Here is an 18066-nt window from a genome sequence, read left to right as displayed (position 1 = left end):
GTGGTAGGTAGGGAAATAATGTCTAATTACAACACTGTGTATGATAAACTATAGAAGAACTAGGGATAAGATACTTTGATACACCACAAGCAAGACAGCAACATCAGTCGTAAAGAAAGGCAAGGAAAAATAAAACCATTCCACAGGAAGGAGTGAAGCCTGAACTGAGTCTTAAAGAATGATGAGGTATAATTCAGGTGAATTGGGTTTGAAATGCCATTCTAGGAAAAGAACACAGCAAGTTCAAAGGCCTGCAGTTTATTTCCCCTGTGACACTTTATTTTGGGGGAGACAATGCTTATATCTGGTTGAGTGGGAGTTGTTGCAATATCTAATGATAGTACCACTGACCCAGAAGAAAGAGGCTCAGAGACTGTATATATTTAAGATCGATTTCCATTGTGAAATTGAAGGTAATCCAAAATGTCTGGAACATATATTACAATCGAAAGCAAAAAATGAATCTGCGGAGATGATCATGTGGCCAGTGGTAAGAGGCCTGATGCTATGGAGGTCTGTGTGTGAATGACACAAAGGGTTCTGACAGAGGAGCCTAATGCTAGGGAGATGACCAAGAGTCCCATGCCAAGGTAAATCCGTTTTCTCCACCAGAAAAAGCCTGTGAAGGATTTTATCATGAGTGATGTTATTGATGCTATGGTTTGGATATATGTGTCCCTCCAAAATTTATATGTTGGAATAAAAAGCCCAAGGAGAAGGTATTAAGAGGTGGGGTCTTGGGCGGCAATTGGAGCCTTTTTGAAAGGACTGGAGGAAGCTCCTTTGTGCCTTTTTCTCTTCCAGTGCTCCCTGATGTAGGGACACAGCAACAGGAATTCATTTAGAATCAGAGACAAGCCCTTACCAATTTGATCTTGAACTTTCAAGTCTCTGAACTGTGAGCAATAAATTCTTGACAAATTTCTTATCTCTGGTATCTCGTTATAGCAGCAGGAATAGACTAAGATCAGCATGTGTATGTGCACACATGTTTGTGCGTGCATGCACATGCTGATTTTCCCGAGAGAATAGGTTGGCAGAAAGGAAATAGCAGTAGGATCTGCAGCAATTCAGAAAGATTCAAACCAAAGTAGATACAGTACATGGACAACGGGAAACAGTCAGGGTCGACAGATGGTAATAGATTGAGAGTCTTGATGGTTAAACAGGAGAAAGAAAAAGTTCTCCCATATAAGTTTCTTGAGAAACTTAGTGAATGAAGGCACTGTTCATTACAACAGAAATGCAGGATATATACATTGTAAAGGAAGAGCAGAAATGTGATCTTGAAGGTTGTCTGGAGGTCAAGGTCTTATGGACATCCAGGCAGAGACACATGGGAGACACCTAGATATTTGAGATTTGGAGCCCAGGAAACATATCTAAGATACACTCCGGAGAGCTAATGATAAAGTAAGGCTGTAAACACAGAAGTCGAAGTCAAAATCATATGCAAAAAATACAGGAAGCAGATTCTAATTATTGAAATTGAACACTTTAGATTTAGCTTGAAGCTTCTTGGAAGTCCATGAAAAATGGAAGCTGTTCTGTCCACATTATTTTTCCATTTTTCAGAGTTTATGAAAAAAAAGTGAGTTTTCTGAAGATAATATATTAGAATTCGGGGAACAAAAAAGCAGAGTACTAATGACACTCTCTGAAATAAAGAGCCAAGAAATGCAATGTAAGAATTTTGAATTCGTATTGCTGGCACCGAAACATGTCTCATTAGAGGACAAATATTTAACCCTACTAGTTTTTATAGAGAAAAATATCAATATGTTATTTAAACCTGTGTGTGGATTAGTTATCTTAGAATAAAAGCAGTTCCTTAAAAATGTCTTGTCAAATAACATTTGGACTAATCCTTGTAATTCTTGGAAGATTCATTGGTTAAAACCAATTGGAGCTTTGTGTGCAATGTCTGTGAGCAATGACTAAGACCACTCAACCACCATGTTGTCCTTCCTTTCAAACACCCCTTTGGGGCCAGGTGCTGGATTCTATGACGCATTTTAAGTTTATATACAGCAGAGCATCCCTGCTGATGACACACTTGTCCCATATCTCATCCATGGCTTGGGAGGGTGTCTTTGTTGAAGGGAACCAAATACCTCAACTATTGCAAAGGTACACATTTCCTTTATCTTCCTCTGAATGTGGTGTTTCCCCAGTGAAAGGAGGTCATTTTCCTATTTGCCTAGTTTTTCAAATACGGTTTGGTTTTAATTCAAGAGAAAAAAAAATCAAAGCATTAGAAAATTGTATTATGACCATTTTAAGTTCAGCTCTGACATCAGCTGTTTGCTCAGTCCCAGTGACATGTCAGATCATTGATAAACAATGCTTCCAGTTTTGTCACAGGAAATATGGGGCATTAGTTTTCTATGGCTTCTAAAGCCATGCACCATAATCTTGGTGGCTTATCCACAGAAATTCATGGTCTCAGTTCTGGAGGTTAGAAGTCCAAGATCAAGATGTCAATAGCCGTGGTTCCTTCTGAGGACCATAAGGGGAATCTGTTTAATGCCTTTCCTGGAACTTCTGTGCCATATTTTGCATTCCATAGATTATGGATGCATAGCTTTGATTTCTATCTTCCTCCTCACATGACATTCTCCTGTCTCTGTGTCCAAATTCCTCCTCTTTATAAGGACACCAGTAATATTGGGTCATGGCCTACCCTAATGACTCATTTTAACTTGATTACCTCTGTGAAGATCCCTATTTCCAAATCAGGTAGCATTCTAAAGTATTGGGAGTCAGGGCTTCAACATGACTTTTGGGGTGGGGATATAATGCAATCCCAACACATAGTCTACGCTAAGAAATTGGGGGTCCTCCAACTTAAAATGCATCAGACTCCTGAAAAGCAGCAAATTCTAGGGTCCCATTGTCTTTCCCTTATTTTCTTCTTCTTATGAATAACAGTACTTCTACACAGTACTGTTATTCATACAAGAATAGAATGAATAATTGCTTATATTTCTCTAGGAAAATATTTCTTAAACTGTGCTCTGAAAATTTTAGTCATGCAAGATACTCTGCAATAAAAGATTCCACAGTCAATTTAGTAATGAAAAGACACTCACAAATCCCACAATTAAAAAAAAAAAAAAAACAACCTTTTAACTTTATCGTTGTTTTTCTGACTTGAGAATCTCACTAACATCCCATGGAATTAATGTTCTACAGAGAACATTATGGGGAATGCTAGTTTAATGTTTTATCATTGACAAAACATATTCACAGTTATTATCTCATTCAATTCTCAAAACAGGCCCTAGTGGAAGCAGAGTGGTTATTATGGTTTTATTATGGAAAAAAACATGGTTTATAGAGGTCCCATCATTGGCCAGGATCAGACCAACAGAAGCCACAGTGATGGAGGTTGAGTCATGCCTCTTGATCCTAAGTCCAATGTTTTGTTCTCTAACACTAAGTTTTCAAGATTGCAGGACCCTTATGATCCCCCACCCTCTCTTTTGTTGCTACTGGAATTAAACCCAAGCCATTCTTCAGACTTTTCGCAGAAATGGCAATCTGTTTCTGGGTGAGGGTAAGAAGGATAAAGAAGAGAACACGGAGACCATGGAGCACCCTGCAGCCCAGACTCCCCACCACATGGCTGACCAGCTCCTCCCCTAACCCCTAGTTTTTGATATTCAGCAGTTGGTACCCTCTCCTGCTCCTTTACCTCTGTCCTTTTTAGGGGAGACTCTTCATGCTCTGTAGATAATCTAGCTTCAGACTCACCTCACCTATGCCCTACTCCAATGTCATCTTCATCCCACATCTTTAAGAGACACTGTTGGCTCCTGAGAATCTAGTGACATGCAGAACACAACTATCATCTCTTGGACGTTGTCTGATACCATAGAAATTTGTGGGAAGGGAATCTTCACATTGCTAGAACATGCCATGGAGGGATCACAAAAGTTCTCAGATATGGTTGGGGCTGGCTAGGCCCTGGGCTGTTGTCTCCTGACCCGTGAATCAGGGAATTCTCTTCCATCTCTCCATCCCACTGTTCAAAGGGAGGGAGGGAACAGGTGCTTCATGTGCATGAAGGAAGGTAGACTTAACTTGAGGAATATCTCAGTATTCTACTACTTAGAGGGAAGTGTCTCCAATGTTTGGGGGAGTGGAGGTGAATGTATGTCACAGAAATGGTTGTGAGGATTGATTCTGTGCCACAAAATCATGGGAATTTGTTACATAAAGACAGTTTGCACACTCTTTGTGGGGGGGTGACTGTGGTGTAGAAAGACATGGCTGGTCTGCTTAGTGACAACCTCTTGCATCCCTGGTGTGGACTCTGCAGTAAGCCATCCCCTGGAGATATGGAGAGCTGGGGCTGAGAATGGGAGGCCAGTTGCCCAGCTATCAATATGTCCTTGTCATGGAGAAGTTAAGTGCTGCAAAGTTCAGTCTCCAAAGGAGTCTGTGATTCAAGAACTTTCAGAATCATACTGATCCGTACAGAAACATGGATCCACTGGGCAGTCAAAATGTAGAGAGTGAAGAGCACATCAAGTGTGGATTGCAGTTCCTTGAGTCCATCTGTGGGAGGAGAACTTTAGGCACTGTTGGGGTCCTGGGGAAAATATTGGGGTGATAAGGAAGGCAGAACACACACAATCCAGCCTAAGGAAACATTTTGCCATGTGTTACACATCCCTGCTGTTTTCTTGATGCTGCCTTGTGTTTGGCATTTGGTGGGTTGGGTTCATTCTGTATTATTCACCCTCTAGAACAGGTTTTCTCAACCTCAGAATTATGATTGACATTTGGGACTGGAGGGTTCTTTGCTGGAGGAGCTGTCCTCTGCAGTGTAAGATATCTAGCAGCCTTCTTGGTCTCTACCCACGTGAACCCCTCAAGTTTTGATGACCAAAAACTGTCTCCAGACATTGCCAAATATTCCCTGGGGCAGGCAGGGGAGAGGAAGAGACAATTATCTCCTGTTGAAAGCCACTGCTCTGGAGAGAACTTCAGGGGTATTAGAAGGACCTGACCAGAGCTATAAAGAGCCAGGGTTTGAGGGAAGAACTCCAGACAGGCCTAGAAAATGGAATGTCAAAGACAACTGCTCCTGCAGTTTAGCCACATAAAGAGAACCATTCAGAAAGAGATTCAAGGGACACTGTATCTTGTGGCATAGCTGTTCCTTAGGCCTCAGTCACTGCAGGACACAATAGATACAGAGCCCACAACTCCAAAATGAATTCCAGATTTCACTGGCTGGCAGGGCCAAGATTGAACTTGGTGGATCTTGATCAGACTGTTTAAGAACTGAGGAGTGGAAGCCAGTCTCCTCTACTCCCTGCAGAACATGCGTAGGACAAGTAATAAGAACTACGCTGCTGCTGGCAAATATGTATGACTGACCATGTGCCAGATACTATTCTAATAACTTTATTCTTTTTTGCCCATCTAGATATACACCTGGCTCATTTCCTCACTTCTTTCAGGTCTCCGTTTAAATGTCGCTTATCAGAGATGCTTTCTCTGGTCACCTCATATAACTTAGAAAATGCATCCCCTGTCCCTTGTAGCACCTACCATCATCTGACATGTAACATATTTACTTTTTAATTACCTATTTCCTTAATCATGAAAGTAAGCATTATAAGAATAGGGTTTTTTTTTTCCCAACTCCAATACAATACCACTACATAATTTGAGGGACATTTGGGCTCAACTTTTACCCCCACATTTATATGTTAAACTCCTAGAACCCAGGACCTCAGAATGTATGACTCCAATCAGAGAGAGAACTTTTAACCATGTGTTTAATTTCAAGGGAAGTCATCAGGGTGGGCCCCAATCCAATCTGACCGGAATCCTTATGAGAAAAGGAAATTTGGAGACACAAAGAGACCAGGGATGCACCTGCACAGAGAAAAGACCATGTGAGGACAGAGAGAAGGGGGTCACCTGACAGAGCAGGAGAGGACCCAGAGGAAACCAAAGTGCTGACAATTGACCTTAGACTTCCGGCCTACAGAGCGGTAAGAAAATAAGTTCCTGTTATTGGAACGGCCCAGTCTGGGGGATTAGTTATGGCAGCTGTAGCAAACTAGTACAGAGTCCCAGTGCAAATTGGGTATGCAGACTCCTTATTCAAAAATCAAGAAAAAGGGGCTGGGAATGTGGCTCAAGCGGTAGCGCACTCACCTGGCATGCGTGCGGCCTGGGTTCGATCCTCAGCACCACATACAAACAAAGATGTTGTGTCCGCCAATAACTAAAAAATAAATATTAAAAACTTTCTCTCTCTCTCTCTCTCTCTCTCTCTCTCTCTCCCTCTCCCTCTCTCACTCTCTCTTTAAAAAAAAAATCAAGAAAAAATTCCCTGGTAGCAATAATACTACAGTAACAGTACTGCAGTATAAAGTTCTTTTCCTTTCTTCGACGGTCTCTTTCTCTCTTAGTCTCTCTCAGTCTATCTCTCTCAGTCTATTTCTTTTGTTTAACACTGTGCTGACAGGCACAGGCATATGGCAGATTTTCTCAGGTACCCAGCTGCCTATCCTATGTCTCAAGATACTCAACACCCATGGATTGACAAGTTCCGGCTGTGGGACTGATGTGTTGTGCTTTTATGGAGTTGGAGAAGTCAATCTAGCATCTCCCCTTTCTACCATCTCCATGCATGCCAGATGGATGCCTGTGAAGTGTATTGTAACCCTTTTTTGCTGGGATAAACTGGATCATGGAGGGAGAGTGGTACCATGATACTGCCAACCCAGAGAAGGAATAGCCAGTCTTAAGCTTTGTTGTGTGATGCTCAAGACATGTGCACCTGACCCAGACTGGAGGAAGAAGGTACCCTGGTTCCAGGCTGGGGGCAGGGATGATAAGGGCAGATGGATTCATCCCTATTTATTGGAGATCTACATATGAGGCTGAGGTTTTGAGCCACCATACACACTTAACTGTCCCATCAGACTTCACTTAAAAATTCAAACTCAAAGATACAATTATCGAGAATTTCAAAACAGCAACACCAGAGAGTTCAACCTCCCATCTGAGGCTCTTCCCAACCCAGGATTCTGTGCAACTGCACAGGTTGTGTATCCAGAAAATTATTTCCTATTAGGTCAAACTTGCTGCTGTAATTAGAATAGAGCCTAGTACATAGTAGTTGTTTAATATTTATCAATTAGTGGATTTAAATAATTTAATCTTTATAACAATGGACGTTTTCTCTTTTTTGCACTTTGATATATCATACATAGATGGGATATAATTTCTCATTTTTCTGAGTGTACATGTTGCAGAATCATATTGGTCATGTAGTTAAACACATATATACATATAGTAATAATGTCTGTTTCATTCTATTATCTTTGCTATCCTCACATCCCTTCCCCTCTCCTCCCATCATTTCGCTCTACCTAATCTAAGGTAATGCTATTCTTCCCTAGTGCCTCCCTGCCTTATTGTGCATTAGCATCCACATATTAGAAAAACCACCTGGCCTTTGGCTTTGTGGGATTGGCTTATTTTGCTTACATGATATTCTCCAACTCTAACCATTTACTCGCAAATGCAATAGTTTCACTCTTATTTAAAGCTGAGTAATATTCCATTGAGTATATATACCATATTTTCTTTATTCATCTATTGAGAGACACCTAGGTTGGCTCCTTAGTCCAGCTATTGTGAATTGAGCTTCTATAAACATTGATGTGGCTGCATCACTACAGTATACTGATTTTAAGTCCTTTGGGTATAAACCAAGGAGTAGGATAGCTGGGTCAAATGGTGGTTCCATTCCCAATTTTCTGAGGAATCTCCATACTGCTTTCCATAGTGGTTGCACAAATTTACAGTCCCACCAGCAGTGTATGAGTGTACCTTTTTCACCACATCCTCGCCAACATTTACTGTTGCCTGTATTCTCGATGACTGCCATTCTGACAGGAGTGAGATGAAATCTTGGAGTAGTTTTGATTTGCATTTCTCTAATTGCTACAGACGTTGAACATTTTTTCATATAGCTGTCGATCAATTTTATTTCTTCTTCTATGAAGTGTCTGTTCAGTTCTTTAGCCCATTTATTGATCACCTAGAAGCTAAATCTAATTCACTCAGTCATGAGAAGCTGACATTTGGTGTTACACCGTGGATAGGGATAAAATCTGAGTTTATAATGTGGTTCTTCTGCTGGGAGAGGGGAAGACCCCGTAAGTAGTAGTTAAGAGAAAAAAAGAATAAGCTTTGGAGTCAGATCTCTTCAAGTTCTGACGCTGTCACTTCACAGCTGTGAGATGAAAGTGGTTTCTTCACAGAGACCCAGCTTAAGATGATTACAGCCATCTTGGTCATTATAGGTTATTTACCTATCAAGAGATCCTGGCACAGAACCCAAACCCTCTAGGACAAAGTCATTAAGATAGATGGTCAGCTGAGTCTGTCATGCTGGCCACAGATGTCCAGACTGCCTTAACCAATATCAGACATGCTATAGTTTTTGTGAAAGCCAGGTACATTCAGATTGGCCATAGCCCACCTTTGTCTACCTCACAAACAAACCCCTTCCTCCTGCCCTGGGGTGCAGAGGTCTTTCTGCCTCACTGCCTCCAAAGACATACTGCTGTCCGCAAGTTCCTAATAAATTGTGCTTTGTGCAATCATGGATTTATGTGCCTCTTTTCTGTTTTTCTGTCCCTTCTGCCTTTGGCTGCCAGTTTCTGTACACCAGGACTAGAGTTTTATTTTCTATTTTTTTTTTTGACATTTAAATAATATGACATTTCACACCATTCCTGGCACTTGGTAAGCTCTCAAGAGTGGTAGCTAATGCTATGATTAGAAGTAGACAGCCTATCGCGTGGACTGTGAGCCAGGCTGCCTGAATTCAAGTCTTGACTCTTCCATTTCCTAGCTGAATAAGCCCTGGGAAAATTACTTAATTACTCCATTCCTTGATTTCCTCGTTGGTAAAAGTGGGGATAAAAACAGTTCCCATTTTTATAGGGCCATTTTGAAGACTAAAGGGACTAGTATTTATAAGTCACTTAGGAAACGACACCTAGCTCACAAACAACTCATTCCACGTCTGTTAAATAAATAATTATTTAGTCTCAGAGACAACTCTGTTGTGAACTCTTTCATGTTTATTCCTCAAAACTCAGATCTTTGTGTTTGTGGTGGCTATGGTATGTGCCTAGGCCAGGGGTGGTCTGCATCCTTGAAGTTCATGTGCATCCTTCAAAGCAGTGGAGCTTGCAATGGTCTGGAAGTTCATGTACATCCTTCAAAGCAGTGGAGCCTGCAATGAATTTGTACAGCAATGGTCTGACGGCAGTGTTTCTTCCTCTTTCCTGGTATTAGTCACTTCCACTCTCAGGTCCTCTTTTCTCCAAATTTATGTAGGGGATGGTGTGTGGAAAGGGTAACATTGAACTAGACCCTTTCCAGCTCTGAATTGCTATTCTGCATATCCACTCTGTTTCTCATTCTCCCCTGCCTTTCCCACTGCAGCTCCGGTGCTGGGGGTGACCTCAGTTTTCTCAGCTTCAGTTTGTAATGGGCAAAATGCCTCTGGTTCTGGAAGCATCAGGATCTTGTTCTGACCCCATAAAAATGAGCAAAACAAACTGATGGGCCTGTGGTCCTCCTAGGATGCGGCTGATGATTTCCCTCTTGAATTACTGGCTTCTGCCTCCCTGGCTGCCTTTACTCTGAAAGCCCAGTATAGTGCTGCTGTCTGCGGTTGGGGAGATCCATCCCCATTTTCTTACCAGTCTCCCCTCCCACCCACCTTTGGCTAACTTCATCTCTTCGTGTTGGTAATCCTCCTAAGCACTGTCCCCATGGGACCCTTACATCCTCCAAATCCCATGGATCCCTCCCCTGAATCTGACAGAGGCAATGCTGAGGGGCAGAAACCCCAAGAGTGAGGCCAGGTTGAAGACTTTATCTGCTCTCCGCAGCTGCATCTTTTGTGAGTTGCATTCTCTGGCTCGTCAATACCGTTTCCCATTAAATTAAATAGCTTATTGACTGGTGTGCCACGCGGCACTGGGGTTGATGGGAATCACAGTGACTCCCCACTCCTCCTCCTCTCCCCTCAACAATCACAGGTCACTGCTCAGTAAATCAGCTGGTAATGGAGTTTGAACTCTCAGAATCAGCTCTGTGTACCCTTTTTATTTGTTTTTAATTTGTATCAATGGTAATTCTGTCTGTTTCAATTTATGTGATGGTACAGGCTGCAGAGCTGAGGAAGTGCCCTTCGTTACCCCATTAACCACAGAGGGGGGCAAAATCTTTCTCAGTCTTCTTTATGGCAAACCTGTTCCAACGGGCAGGGAATGTGTCACTTTCACAGAAGGTCCCTCTTTGTCTGGGGCCCACCAGATGCAGGGCTGAACACTGAATGGCTTTTCTACAGACAATACCCATGTGGGTGTCTTTGTTTAGATAAACTATGAGAAGAAAACAGGATGAAGGTGCCTGAAAGGAGAAGTTTGCAGCCCATGACTCCAGGATCCTGTGGCTGGCCACGTCCCCTCCACCATGCTGGTTCTGAAGCATTTTGCCTATTGCTCCTGCTGGAAGCTAAATCTGCTTCTCTGGTCTAACTCTCCTAGGTTATATGTGGACAGGTGAATGCTGTTTGCAGCTTATTAGAGTCAGGAGTGACTATAAAGTAGACCTCATTTGTCACAGTGTCCTTTGCCTCCTGCTGGCCATCTTCTTTCCACCCCTGCCTTGTAAGCCATATAAAAGCTCAGAAGGAAAATGAAAAAGTGCGTAAGGGCGGTTGAAATGAGATGGAGAAAGAGAAACCACTGGAATTTCCACAGGTTTAGCAAATGAGCCTGGTAGGACCACTCCTGGGAGAGAAGCAGGTGGGTTCATGTGCCATGGGGAAGGTCACGTGTTGACTCTGTGGGATTTGGTGGCAAAACGCAAGTGGGGTCATCAATGGGAGGAAGAGAAGAAGTAGAAGAGATAATGTAGGACCCACTCTGAACCATGACCTAATGCAGCCCCCAGTGTCATCCCATAAATCTTCAATGAATGTAAAAAAAAAAAAAAAAAAAAAGTGAAGGTGATATTGAGTTCCAAGATCATTCAAGAGTTAACATCAAGACTGTCTATCCAGAATGCAAGAAGGCCATGAGGACCTCAACCTTGGACCTGGAAGATTGGATACAACAGCATCCAAAGCTTTAAGGACACCGAAGACCCATTTGGCCTTGATATCCCTTGGCCAATTAACAGTGCATTTCTGCTCCCATGTGACACCCCTACCCCACATGCTCTATGCTTTCGGGTTTCCCTCTCTTAGGACAATCTGCTCTTAGCTATCGCTTATCCCTGGGCTTCTTTCCTTCTTACTTGTGGGTTATATACCGCCTATTCTCCCAAGTCCTTGAAGGTAATTCTAAAAATCTATGCAGTCCTGATAGAGGATAGACTTTGCATATTTCATTTGAAAATTCAATAATCTCCCCTGATCCAAGCCTTGCAGGCTGCTAGGCCTTCCCACTGTCAGGGGGACCTCATCTGCTGGTTTGTGGTAAATGAAATTACACCGTTCTGAAATTTAATTATTTAATTAGACCTAGTTATTCCCAAATTATCATTTCTCCCATCTGTGGTCAGTTTATAAAAATATACTCTGAGAGCCATACTCTCTCAAAGCTCCCAGTTCACCAAACCAATGCAAATCAGACTACTGACTAGGTGTGGGATATGATGATGAAGTTCCAGATGGTTGGAGAGATAGTTTTGAGCATATATTTCTTTCCATTGAGGAATATCTCCTTTTTAATAGAAAGCAATACGTGGAAAGGCTCAGTAACTGTTGTACATTTTGCATGGATTATTTCATTTATTCCCATCAATCCCAGGAGGCTGACCTGGTGAAACATCTCCCTTTCCTCATCTGTGAAATGGGGCTATTCGTGTTTACCTTACCCAGTGCTTTGGAGGATCAAAGAAAGGAGCATACATAGTGCCCAGAGTTTGTAAATCACATGCATTTTACAAATGTTAGTGATTCTCTTAGTATCCTTCCAATCAAGCCCCATAGGCAATTGATAATTTGCAGTGCAATTTCAGGCCTCTGTAGAGTTCCCTGCCTCCCTCAGAACTAAACTGCTTTGCATCATAGCTGGAGTTGGATTTAATTACACCTCTTTGCTTTGCTCTCGGCACCAATATTTCTTTTATACATTAAAGAGGGGTGCTTTCCCCTTTGCTCAGCGCCTGGGGTCTAACTTAGCCCATGAAGAAAAGGACCTCACAAGTCCTTGGATTCACTGGCCAGATGACCCTCAGGTAGAAGGGAGCCTTTCTTCCCTCCAGCTGATGAGGTCAGCTGCCTTGGAAGCCGCACAGGTTTACCCATCTGATGCTCTTGCATTCCACTTCTGGAATCCTCTGGCTGCTTAATGGATTCATTTAAGTGATAATATAAGCCGATCGTATGTCAGGTTGTTAAAATGGTGATAACATATTGCACTAGGAGAGCATTATCTCCGGTAACTGCATTATAATGGTTAGGGAATGTCTACAGAACTACGTATGATATTCCCATAAACACTGAGTGACTGCAGAGTGACTGGGCGATTCATTCCAAGTGTGGCCAAGGCCAGAGGTAACACTTCATCTTCCAGGCCCTCATTTCCTAAACGTTGCAAAAGGAGACATGTGTGGACAAGTGTTGACACATCAAAGTTAAACAAATGCACACACCTCCCAGTTCAAAACCAAGATGGAAACCCATTCACTTGGATTTCAGGGAGTGTGGGAGCCTGCCAATTCCCCCTCTCTCCCTATAAGGAACACAGTAAATGAGACAGAACAGAGAGAGCAGGGCACTGTGGCACTGATGAGCAGGAGCCTTGGGCCCTATATCCCCAGCATCTAGAGAATTCACAAGGGGTGGGTAGGCCTCACAGTCCAGCATTATGGTGCTCAAGCGCCCATCACCTCCTCCCTGCACCTCCCAGGACCACACAGAGAAAACTGGCTCGTAGGTGAAATTTATCTTTGCTTCCTCCAGCCCCAAGTCACAGTTTTTTTTTTTTTTTTCCTGCGTTTTAGTATCTCCCCAATACTCTTCTCCTCTGCTTTGATGGTTCATCTTAAAGTGTTATTGCTCCCAAGATATTTACATTTTGAAAGAACAGAGGGCTTCGGGCTTTCTTAGTTAAAAATTACAGATGTGACTTTGGGCTTCCAACTTGAAGCTGGCAATAATAATCATTACCTTTCGCTCCATGTTTATTATGAGCCAAGCGATGTATTTACATTGTCTGTAAATCTCAGAAATGTCTCAAGGCTGGTTTTACAATTCCCATTTTAGAGATGACCTAACTGTGGCTCAGACAGTTAAATAACCAGCCTGCAGGGATAAAACCAACACGGAAACACAACTCTGCAAAGCCCTTATTTTAGGCTGGTTTTATCTAGTAAGTAGCTTAACATCTCTGAGTCTATTCCCTTATCTGTTAAGTTCTACAAGGGTGTACCTACCTTACAGGGCTATTGTGAAGGTCAATTTCCTTTGTAAAGTGAAAAACAACTATACAGATGTCAATAAGCACCAGCACAAAGTGGGAAGAGCCCTGGATCTGGAGTTACAAAACTTGGGTTTAAAAGACTTATGGAATAATGTCCATTGGCAATCACTTTATATTTTTAAGCCCTGGTTTCTTCTCGTAAATGGGGTTGTCTTGACCACTGGCATCCTTTCTTGCCTTCTGTGTGTCCTGCCATGTGCTGGGTCCAGAGACCTCCACTTTGTAGTAGCTGGTAATCTAAAGGGGCAAATAGATTGTGTAAACAAATAGCCATAATAAAAGGCCACAGGCGCTATAACGCAGGTTAGTAAAAAGTGGTCTGGGAACTGCAATGAGGCAAAGCAGCTCATCTGCTGCAACCTTGTTACAAGCAAACAGATGGATAGTGCTGTATCAAAACTAATAGAATGAGAGATACTGCAAGGGCAATATGTGCGAAGTGCTTTGTAAACTAAAGCACTAAACACATGGGAGGGGAGTTTATGATTTGCCCAAAGGAAAGAATTGCGATATGGAAGAGTGGCTATTGCACCAACAGGGGGATATTTTTTAGGGGAAAAATCTTCCTGATGATTCCAATGTGAGACATTGGGAAGGCGCCTGTTCCCCTGGCCCTGCGTCAGTCCCTGTTTCTCAACTTCACCCTGAGGCCCTTTCCTGCATCCCTCTACCAGGAAAGGTGCAGAATTGTGACCTGACCTGCTTGTAGGCCCCAGGCTTCCCTCCACCTGGAGCACTGAGCCTCAAGGAATCCCCCAGGGCCAGTAGAACAGCCTTTCTGCTTTTAGAAAGTGATGCATAGGAAGTTTAGAAACCCTGATCCCCTTGCCCCAGGGGGGAGCCTGAGGCCTGGAGAAGTTTCTGACAGCCCCTCCGACATTGCCAGGCTTGCCTGGCTGTGATTTGGGGTCAGTGCTCTTGGTTTTCACTGCTTAATAAGGGAAATCAGGAAATCATAGCAAAAGGCAAAGTGCTCCTCTGTTAAAGCATTGAGCCACAAAAGACCACCTATGGTGTGATTCCATTTGTATAAAATGTCCAGAATAGGAAAATCCATAAAGAAAGTAGATGAATGGTTGCTTGGAGAGGGGTGGGGAGCCTGGTAAGGCAGGGAAGAGGGTGGGAGAGAACAACTACTGCAGACATGGTTTCTTTTTTGGGGTGATGGAATGTTCTAGAATTGATCTGGGTAATGGCTGTCAACTTTGTTAATATGCCAAAACCATTACAAAGTGCATTTTGAATTGGTAAATTGTATTCTGTGTGAATTACATCTCAATAAAGCTGCACGAACAAAGCAAAACATTCAGAAATACCAAGTTTTTAGGTGGGAAGGTGCAAAAAAGGAGACTTTTGGTGGTTAAAAACAAACAAATACAAAGCAAAAAATCTGTACACGAAGCTGGTCTGACCCTCCAGGTTTTTTTTTTTTTTTTTTTTTTTGGTGGGGGGAGGGGTGTAAAAAAAGAGAACCTGACCCTCTAGGTTTTGAAGTTCATTGGGTTCTGTCACTCCATTCCTCCTGCTTCTTGGTGACAGGTCCCCAGGGGAAAGATGCTGTTCACTTGGGACAATCTGGCTGGCTCTTCACTCCTTCCCTACTGCCTCATTTGCCTCAGCCCAAGGCAGAAGATTTATCTTTTATAAAGCAATTAAAGATGTTCAATCTAAGTTTAAGAGACTATTATCAGGGAGGGGGAAGCGGAGAGTTATTGTTGAATGGGTACAGAGTTTGCATTTTGCAAGCATGAAAGAGTTCTGGAGATGGATGGTGGTGATGGTTGTACAACAATGTGAACGTACTTAATGTCACTGAACTGTACAATTGAAATGATTAAGATGGAACATTTTATACTATGTGTATTTCACCACAATTTAAGGAAAGATTATTATCATATAATTGAAGTGGTCTTCAAAACATTATCAGAAGGAGTGAAAGACTGATGAAACGGACAGTAAGGAAAATAAGTAAGTGACCATAGCTTAGCTCCTAAGACCATGCTAATAGTGATCAGCGGAGGCAGGAAAGGGGAACAGGGAGGAGGAGAGGGGAGGGGGGGGAGGCTGGCCAATAGATACCAAGTGATAATTAGGAGAAAGAAGTTCTGGTGTTCTATTGCAGCAGGGTGACTATAATTAACAATGATGTATTATGCATTTCAAACTCGCTAGAAGAGTTTTTGAATGTCCTTGTCACAAAGAAACAAGTGTTTGAGGTGATGGGTATACTAATTATCTTGATTTGATCATCATATAATGTATACAAGTTATCAAAACTTCAAAATTTACCCCATAAAGATGTACAATAATTGTCAATTAAAAATAAAATAAAACTTTAAAAAAAACCCCACACATATAACCATGTTTCTGTTGGGGAATCTTGAAATGATTTCCCTAAGAAGGAAAAAGGAGCTTCTTCCTTTCCTGCCTCCAGATCTGGAGAAGAGCTCCGTGCCAGGCTATATTATTTAGGCTTGATAGACCATATTCTATGCAGGGTACTTTTGAGAGATGAGTTTGATGTAGTACTTTCCCTGATCCACCTCACACTTTGCAGATCTGACATGCTGCTCTCTTCTCAGCAAGATATTTCTTTCTTTTCCAAATTAAAATTGTGAGTACCACCCACTCCAGGCTCCTCCAGTCTTCCCAAGTTCATCCCCCATTTTACCCAAGGCGGAAATCTTGAGGTTATGGTGGACTTCCCATAGCCTGCTGAGTAGTGTCCCCAATCCTGTCCCTGGGTCCATATGGCTTCTCTCTTCAAGCAGTGGTCAGTGTGAGTCTTTTTTATATCAATAAAGTTATTTCCAAGCTAATGCAACATATATCAGCCATCCTGGCTGGAACAGATGCCTCCCTGTGGTCTGTGATACTCTGCATGAGGCACCTGCCTCTGTCCCACACGTTGTCACATCACAGTCCTCCTTGCTCCCCATGTTTACAAGCTATTTCTGCATTCTAATAACCATGAGTTATTCTCTCTGATAATTCCTATTCATTCTTCAGTTCTCAGCTTAAATACCACTTATGCAGAGAAACCATTAATTAATTCATTGACTCCTTATTCATTTATTCAATGAATATGTATCTTAACATATACAAGTGCTAGGCACTGGACTGGGCTTTGGATCCACTCCCCATCTAATTAATCCTCCCTTTATATTCTCTCCTCACATGCCATTCTTTTCTTTTTCTATTTATTCATAGTATTGAACACAGTTTATCATCATATTTAGTTTAATTTTTAAAAATGTCTTTCTTCTTACATAATGCAAAGGTCTTTAAGGGCGTAGACTATTAAACTCACCATTGCATTGCTCCTGCAAATAATAGTTATTCAATAAATATTTGCGGAATGAATGAATGAACCTTTAAATGGAGGTCCTTTTGTTTCTGATAGTACGTGGCATATGGAAAGTTTATTGCTTTCATTCAGTTCCCGAATTACTCTACATCATAAAATAACAGCATACGTTGCCGAGGGTGGCTAAGGGGGAGGCAGTCTCGCCAAACTCTTCCTAATGAAAATCAGTGACGGTTAATAAATGACAATAATAATGACTAACATTTGTATGCTGTTTTACAATTTGTGAAGCATTTTCCACATGCATTATCGTCTTCATTTTAATAAAGACAATCTAGCCCTTGGCTGCCCTATAAAAATTAAATTAAAAAAAGAAAGAAAAAAAAAGCTTAAGGACAACAAGGGATTAGGCTGTTATAATATTTAAAGTCTATTAGTAAAAGATTGGTGAGATAGAAAAAGAGGAAAAAAACCCTCCACTTGGTTGCTCCTTGTAAATTGCGAGCTCACTTTTGTAAGTTTGTAGAAACAAGGGCATATGATTTAAATGCTCTGAACCTTTGCCCTGTCCGGATTTGGGGCTGCCAATCATATGGGATTAGCTCCCATGGTAGGATGTCTGTGATATGATGGATTCCACCTCAGTTTTTCAGCTGAGTGCAGAGTCCTCCCCAAGGCACAGAACCAAGAGGAGTCCCAGTGAATAAAACAAGGCTGATCTGACCCTCCAGGTGTTTTGGGACTCTTTGGCTCTTGAATATAATGGGAAGGTGTTTTCCCTGAATTAAATGTCCCACTTCTGCGGAGGCAGCCACTTTGGGGGGCCAATTAAATTGGCCTGTACCTTCCCTTCCTCCCTGTTCACTTTCTTTTTACCCACACTATACATAGAGTAGCCTTCCCAAGTGCAAAGACCCATGATATATATTATAAATAGACATAAAAAGTTAACTACGATACTCGTGCAAATGGTAATGCATAGGCTTAAGTAGAAGATACTAAAAAAAAAAAAAAAAGACTATCCCTTTATGGCTTAGCAAGTGTTTCACTCTGCACCCTGTCATATCTGAAGGTCTTTAACTCTGAGCAGTGAAGCTCTGATCAGTTTGCGTGTAGCAATGCAGCCTGGCATTTCAAGGATATTGCCTGGCTATTTCAATCTTCTTCTCCCCTTGGTATTGATTCTCTGGTGTCATGATCAGCCAG

Source organism: Callospermophilus lateralis, chromosome 13 (assembly GCF_048772815.1).
Source record: "Callospermophilus lateralis isolate mCalLat2 chromosome 13, mCalLat2.hap1, whole genome shotgun sequence".
In the NCBI taxonomy this organism is placed as follows: Eukaryota; Metazoa; Chordata; class Mammalia; order Rodentia; family Sciuridae; genus Callospermophilus; species Callospermophilus lateralis.
This window is presented reverse-complemented; position numbering follows the sequence as displayed.